The sequence below is a fragment of the Equus quagga genome, chromosome 11 (genome assembly GCF_021613505.1).
Source record: "Equus quagga isolate Etosha38 chromosome 11, UCLA_HA_Equagga_1.0, whole genome shotgun sequence".
NCBI classification, from domain to species: domain Eukaryota; kingdom Metazoa; phylum Chordata; class Mammalia; order Perissodactyla; family Equidae; genus Equus; species Equus quagga.
Window position 1 is genome coordinate 106,484,142 of NC_060277.1, and position 8,636 is coordinate 106,492,777.

Below are 8,636 nucleotides of genomic sequence, written 5' to 3' on the forward strand. Positions count from 1 at the left end.
CAGAAAAGAATTAAGCAGCGTTTACATTGTAAAGTAAAGCAGACCCTCTTTTCTTCTAGAGAGATTATTGTTTGGGTGCAGTTCCCCTAAGACGAGACAAAAACTGCCAATGAAAGATAGACATACATATATTTTCTCTCTATAAACAAAAGTGAAAGCTAATTAAACTTTGAAAAAACTTGACTCTATTTTTTTGGTCAACATATTTCTGCTTTCCAAAGGGAGTATATCCTTTTCATAAAGATTCTGAGAGCTTAGCCCAATTAATTTATTCTTTTCACTGAAGCAAATGATTACATTTATTTTTTTAAAACGTTAAGGAGGTGATGAGATCATTTATTGTCGCTAAACTTTAATAGCGTCTAAATAAGGGGGGGTCAGTATTTTTTTTCTTGTTTGTCTGTTGTTTTTTCCGCTCCTGCTGGACCAGTAGCAGCCTCCAAATGACATGATGCTAAATCAGACCTTTTTTTTTCTCTCTTTCCAATTTGAAAGAAAAAAAGCAAACCTCACCTCAGCACCAAATGAGGCAGTTCATGCTGGTTTTGGAAAAGGAATTAGCTCCAGAGAGAAAAATAACAAACTCAGTCCTGAGGTCTTTCCTATATATCGAAAAGGCCAGTTTGGAAAGGAAATGCGGAAAAACAAACAGAAGGTGCCCAGGTTTCTTTATCATACCTGGAGAAGGATATGCTAAAATCTACACAGCCACTTTCTGGCGCCAGGTCTTCATTATTTTTTCTCTTTTAAAATGGCACCCACTGCTCTATAAAACGATCTATTGGGACTTCAAAGCTGTGGCAATTGCATGTGGCACAGGATGTACGCAATTAATTATGTGATGCTTAAATGACAGGGTGTAGGAAAAATAGAAGAGAAGAAGAAAAAGTTAAAAAAAAAAGCAAAAAAAAAAAAAATCCAAAGTAAACTGAAAGACCTGGTTGTCTGCCTGCCAAGAACCAGTAGCAGATAAGGCCTCCAGTTGCTGTGGAAACTTGGGCCTCCAGGAGCCAGAATCCAATTTCAGAAACCACAAAATCAACATAAACGTGTGCAAAAATAAAAAGGTTTGTTTGGCAAGTAATAAGGAGAAGGCTACCAATGTATAAAACACATGAACCAAGGTGACCTCAACCAACTGAAGCCATAATGACGATGATGTCCACGGCAGATTTGGCACCTCCAAAATGAGTGGTAACAAGACACAGTCCATGCTGCTTTCTGTTATCAGGTAATTGCTACCTTTTTGAAATATTAACCGTCCGCTACCTCTTCCCATGCCTCACCTCAAAAAGCATAACACCACCCTTCATGAAAGCAACGTTAGAGACCTTGATTTTAACCCCAAAGGCCAGAAAACAGACAGCTAGACTTTTCCCTTGTTCCTTAGATCCTGAATTACATGCCATATCATCCAGAAAAAAGAAAAATAGATTATATGTACAGACTTCTTTATTCCTTTTTCCATATCTGCAAGGAACAATTACATTCTAAAGTAAGAAGCAGGCTTCACGGGGGAACTCTTAATAATTAGAAACCTTAATGCTATTTGGAGCTCTTTATTTAGTTTACTTAAGTTTGGAATAAAGAAGTACCACGTAAAATAAAAGCCCTTTGATGGGTGGACAGCTTTTAATTCATCTTTATACTCCCGAAAATTATTTACACATGCAACATTATTTTTGTGTCTTTCCTTCATTTCCCTTAGAGACCAAACACTCTCCTAGACTCACTTAATCAATAGGTTGATTAAGTATTTGCTTAGGTAAGACCAGTTTTGTATTCGGTCTAGCACTAAGCCTAGAGGACTTTCAATGTAAATTTCAGAGAATCCGCTAACTTGAGATCATACAGCAAATGCACCAGCATATCTGGTTCTGAGAAAGTGACCTAAAACTCTTTTCTAGGAAGGAAAATTAAAAAATATATATTTGATTTCCAGACAGATAAATATGTAAAGAAAGAAATCAAACTGGACACATAGAAATGTCAAATATGTCTGAATTCACTATAGAAATATCCCCATCTTTATTTCTCTCTTGATCTTAAGTTTTTGCTCCTCAATCTGAGAATGAACCGTAAAATGTGTCATTCCATTTACAATAAGCCGCATTGTCTATTGCTTGTGTAGAAAACTCTGCCTCTGTGGCAGAGACTCTTCTAGTGTTTATCACATCACTTTTTTGTCTCCTGGACCCACAGCTAAGCCAGATCTCCTTGTGACTGACTTCTGGCCAATGCAATGTAGGTGGAACTGATAAACACCACTTTCAAGACAGGCTCTATTAAACCTCTCTTATGATCCTCCATACTCTCTCTAGTTGCTCATTTGTCAATTAGATAGAGAAGATCCAACGGAAGCTCTCACGTTCCTAGACCAGAGCCTATCTCAGTGGAGGGATTCTGGCTCCCTGGCTTACCAACTGGTGGAGAGCAATCCTGGAGGACCACCTTATCAAGAGCATCCACGCTCGACTTGCAAGGATGGTAAATAAGCTTTTAACAGGTTGAAGCACTAAGGTTTGCAGCGCTGGTTACCACACTGTATGCCCTATCTAATACAACACCCTCAAAGGACAAACTAAGTTTTGTCGACATCTGGGAAGCAGTCTTCGACATCTTCAGGAGAGCTAAGCCATCTTCTATAGACACCTTTGCCTATTGCATCCAGCTCCGTCAGAGCCCTAATCACATGTGATTGTCATGTAATTGTTACTTTAGTAAGCATGCCAGAACTATGCTTTTTTATTAATATTTTCCAGGTATAGCACAATACTAAAAAACGTATGTTGACATTTGGAGTCTAGAAAATGTACTCATCAATCTGTATCTACCTAGTAAGGATGAGGAGAAGAAAGCCATAAATGTCCAGAAAAGGTATTTTCTTGGCCCTACTGCCAAAAAGGTCTTTTGGCAGCTCTTTAAAAAGACCAACGAGCAAGCTGACAACTAAGAGAAAACTCAAAATCCTTAGCCTATGTTTTGAAGAATAAAGGAATGGATAGCCACAGTGATGAGAAATGCCTTCTTTCTGGAAACCTTAAGTGGTAGAGAGAAAGCTCAGAGCCTTAAGCTATTCAGCATTGTGCTACGTTTTGAGATTTAAGCATCTTATTATGAGCAAGATTTTCCCAATATAAAATTCTACCAGGAGAGGAGAAAAATTTATATGATCAGAAGCCTGAGAGCCTAATGAGATGGAGAGTCAGGGGAAGTTGAGAACGCTTCTTTTTGTTTTCAGAACCAGCTAGGGCATTATACGAAACAAGCTCCATATTAAAAAGTGTTCATTTGACTCAGCTCATGTGTAGATAATGCCACATCATTTTCTCAGTAGAAGTCACAACTTCAATTTTTTTTTAATTCACTTGTACTGAATATCTGCTTTTTGGATATATTAATAGTGTATTCATATAGTGGAATTTTATTCACATCTTAAAAATTATATTTTTAAGGCTGCTTAATGATTTTAGAAAGTTTTGACATATTGCAAGTGAAAAACTCAAGATATATAATATGCCTTAAATCCTACAATAAAATATTTGAGAAAGACTTTGAAATAAATATACAAAAAATTAAAAAGTGGGGCCGGCCCAGTGGCACAGTGGTTAAGTGTGCATGTTCTGCTTCTCAGTGGCCCAGGGTTCGCCAGTTCAGACCCCAGGTGTGGACATGGCACTGCTTAGCAAGCCATGCTGTGGCAGGCATCTCACATAGAAAGTAGATGAAGATGGGCACAGATGTTAGCTCAGGGCCAGTCTTCCCTCAGCAAAAAGAGGAGGATTGGCAGTAGTTAGCTCAGGGCTAATCCTCCTCAAAAAAAGAAAAATTAAAAACCTATTTTTATTCAGTAGAATTATAGGTGATTTTTATTTAATTTCTTCTTTATAATTCCAAATTTTATCTGCTAAATATACATTGTTATTTTACTGTTAGCATAGAGTAATACTTGTTATTTGTTAAAATAATTCAGACAATCTGCATTCAGGATAAGTTTAAGACAGCCTACAATAATTAAAATATACTTAGTGCATTTAAAAAAAGGAAAGCTCACGAAAAAATAATGAAATAAAATTCTTTAATAATAATCTTGCAACACGTTGGGTGTTCTTTTAAGTATTGTGCATATATTAATTGATGTAATAATATCCTCATAATGTCCAGCAAAGGAGGTAAGCATATTACTTTGTTTTTACAAACAAAGAATTTGAGGCACAGAGAGATTGACTAACTTGCCGAAGGTGACACAGCTAGTTAGTGGAGGAGCTAGGATTTGAACCCAGGCGGTCTGGCTCTAGAGGCTACACTTTTAGGCCCGCACTGTAGGGTGGTTGCGAGCAACAAAAATGGAGTTTGCCCTTGGGTTACTCTCTCTCAAGGCAAACAGGGAATAATAGGTTATATGAATTTGTCTTCCCACTATAAAAACAAAAACAAACATTTATCTGGATATCCAGATATTTTCCTAGGCCTAAATTTTAAGAGAAATTAATTGTTAAAGTTACTGAGGGCAAGATTTTCAACCATATTCTTATAGGATGTATAGAAATAAAATCTGGTCTAGAAAACAAGAGGAAGCAATGAATCCCTACGTGAGCACATTAAGCATGGCTTTCAAAGAAGTTTCCATCTTTCTGCGGGTAAAAGTGGATAAAGATATGCTTCCTTGCTAAGAACAGCGTCTATTGCTGGCTCTAGCCCCACCTCTTTTCCCGTTCTCTTCTCAATGATCAAAAACCACCACAAAGGTCAGAGAGGAGTAGGGGTGCAGAGTCAAACAACGTCTCTTTGGCGAGATCATTTCTTCCAAAGGGACCTGATTAATCTAAGAACCTTGCACATTAAATCAATTTACACCAAGAAAATGAAAGACACACATGGTGATATACAGCCTATGGGAGCTCCCCAAAGGCACCCCAAGTCCCAGCCAATGTTTTAGTCTCTTGCTACTTCTTTTATTTTGCACAGAAAATTAAATTTTAGCAGTTGAGTTCTATTTTCGTTTAGAATGTCCATTAAAAGTCTGGCTGTAATATTTATGAATGCCAAAACAAGACCACCAGGGCACGTATCTACTAAAAGCAAGTCTCAACTCCATGTCTACTGGGCAGTTCCTCAGACATTAATAATAACAGAAGTAACAATAACAATAATAACATAAAAATCATGATCTAACAGAAACTATAGCAGAGAAGTCCAAATAGGAAAACCAGATAAAACAAAAAAGAGACTAAAAATTGTAAATATTACAATAAAATTCCTTTATGTGATTTAGAAGCCCTCGCCTTCATTTTACTTCAATTCTGGGGTTAGAGGGTGGAGAATCAGATTCAACAATATGCTCATCAGGTTTCATTACAAAACCGTCAGGAAGATATTTTAGATGGAACACTCAAATATTTAATCAAGAGTATGTTAAAGTCCAAACTGGAAGTCTGTTAATCAAAGAATTTTTTTCATCCCTGAATGTCTCATTTTGTCAAAAATTTTGCTGAGTTCCTAGTGGGTTTTTTTGTTTTGTTTACTGATGTAAGGGTTGGCTCCCAGACTGACTTGGGATACAGCGAGCAGAAAGAGAGAGGATTTACTGGGAGATTGTTAGTGGCCAATGCTGAGTAGAGGTAAATAATGATAAAACACATTAAAGATAAACCATCTCATAAATAATAATGTGAGCTAATGGAGAAACAGGATTTAATTGAGAAAAAAGGTTAGTTTTCTATACTACTTTCCAGTAACACATTACCATTTACAATTTACCCGTCAGTTAAAGTTAAAACTGAAGCCCATCCTTGACACGTGAAAATACAAATGTGCTTACACAAGATGAATTCAACTGAACCTTCACTTAAAAACTCGACCACCGATTTCTGGTTCAATTTTGTCTATGAGGTGATCTTTGTCTTTGTCCCTGGATAAGCTTTGTAAAAAGATAATATTTTCTGAGCAATAACTTTCAAGACTACAGCATCTGTATCATTAAATTGTTATATGGCTCCCCCAAACGCAAAGCGAGGGAAAAGAGAAATAGAAGAGGAAGAAATAGGAGAAACAAAGAGTCTTTCTTCGCAATTTCCTGAGTCTTAAAACATCGCCCCATCCTCTGCTAACGCTCTCTCAGGAGCCAATCTTTCTTCTCCCCTTCATGACACTCTCTGCTAACCTTCTCGGAGCGGGGCTTCCTTTATTCACCCCAGACTGGACTCTATCAGAACTTTCTGTTTTTTTACATGTTTCTGGGCACGGGAATGAAGTTATGCTAAGACTGGCCTTGGGATTGTAGAAGTCTTGATGGTTCCTGCCAACAAACTGACTTTTCCTAAACATTTTTTTCCCTTTTTTATATAAAGAAAGAAAGCCCCTCATTTAAACTACAGGCATAGGGAGAAAAATGAGGAGAGAGGGTGGTGATATGGAACAAGTTGATGAAAAGAAACACACCAGTGTTCTTAATGGGTTTTGCTCTTCAGTTGAGTCTAATTTAGTAGCATTTTCTCTGTCACTGGATTGGTTTAATCAATGGGGATTTAGGTGCAACGTTATGCTGTGATTCACAGAATGTGTGCGTGTGAGTGTGTGTGTGTGTCCACGAGCATGATGACTTTTATACTGTAGAGAACTATTGAACTAAAAATCTTTCTGCAGTGAAAAGAGGGCATGGTTTTCTTCTAGTCAATTTTCAAAGGAACTGCTCTGTCATCTGGACCCAGAGCTAAGGTGGCCCACCTAGACTTTACAGGGCAGATTTGCCTGGGTCCATTTCTCACTCTGCCTCCAGAATGGCAAAATGCCAAACACTCTCTTGGTAATCATGTGCACTCTGCAGCTTTCAGTTTTCTCTATCATTTACCTCCGCAGACTTTTTGAAGTGTTGTTATTCTGGTTTTGCTCACTTCTCTGCCATCCTCCAGAATGCCTTTGCATGATATTCAGACTATAAAGGAATGTCAGACTTGAAAATCAAAATCTTGGGACCACAGTCTTAAATCTGAACACTGAAGAAAGCCAGAATTTTAGGATTTTTCCCCCAATATCTTCTTTGCCACCAAAGCACATAATTTCTTAAAAAGAAGTACAACTTTTGAGGATTACAATGTAATTCAGCCTTCAAGTGTTCTCTTTTCTTCTGGTGAAGAGAGAGCTAAGATAAACACTATTAGACCCAATTAACTTGATTCTGAACTTGGCGGACTTGTGTATTTAGTGGGTTCATGGTAGGTCCTCAATCACATAGGTTAAACTTTAATTCGTTAAAGAACATGGTCCATCTGAGTGAATATGGTAGGCTTCACCACAGCAACTTCTAGAAAGGACTGATTTTTTTGAGTCCAGTATATAGAATTTTTAAACCAAGACAATCCATACAAGTTTATAAAAGAAATAGAGGACACCGATTTACTTTGAAAGAGAAGAAGTTGGTGGGCATTGGGCAAGAGTTCAGAACCTCAGGTGACTAGGTGGGGTTTCATACCTGGACCTCAGGCCAAAGGTGGAATGTAGTGAAAACCAGGCACCAGGTTAAAAGCCTAGTTAGACAGGTGGGCCACTCACTATGGAGAAAACGTGGAGAGTTGAAGCATGATGCTAGCTTGGTTCCTAAGGCTATGTGTTCACACAGATGTATCACATAGATGCCACTCCTCCAATTGCATCTGCCCAGGCTGTCTTTTGCTGCTTCTGGTTCTGTATAAAACTGAGCCACATTTAGGTCATCATCATTGCTGCAATAGAGGGAAGGAGGAGGAGGGAAGGAAGAGAGAGTTAGGAAAGATTCAAAGTGCAAGATGTGTCCCCAGAGTATAGGTGTGAGATGCCTGTAATGAAGCGTGGAGGCCTAAATATGTGGGTGGAGGGGAGGAGTTGACAGGGGAGAAAAGAATGCTTAGAAGAACAATAGTCATTAGTTTTTCTTGTTCTTTTTATTGTTGTTAATGCAATATGTATATAATCATCCTATCCCTAAAATCATGGAAACTATTAAGACAGCCTCCTTCCCCTTTATAAAAGAGCATGGCAGTTTCTTCAGGTTGTTCCCAAGTATGTGTGCCTTTTATAATGATGGTTTATTTGAAAGTCTTAAATATGGCTGAGTAGTCAGATAAGAAATTATGTCCTATCTTTTGTGTTTCCTTTCACATGTTTATCTTTGGTGATGCAAGGGAAGCAATTGGTACCAACTTAGTCTCATAAACTTTCCACTCAATGTGGTACACATATTAATCAAGGTCATCCATTAACGTAGTAAATCTTACAGATATACATAAAATATTTAGTCAATTAGTTTATTCTTAATATCATTATTATTTTATGTGGCTAATATCCAATAACATGTACATTATTTTTTAAAATGAAATGACTGTATAATCATTTGTGTAGGTATTCTTATCGCATGTGAGCCTGGAAGTTGCATTAGGACATATGTTAAATGTCCGTGATTACTATACTCTATGAAGAATATATCTGTTACTATCTTAGGTCTAGAAACCTTCAGATTCTAGATCACTATTAACAAAGAAATGGGACAATATTTTCATAAAACTGTAAAGAAATGGTGTGAATTTCCCAAACCAAGGACACTCACATTAACAGTGTTCTTTTCAAAAAGATTTCAATTTACTAATGTATTTAGTATATTA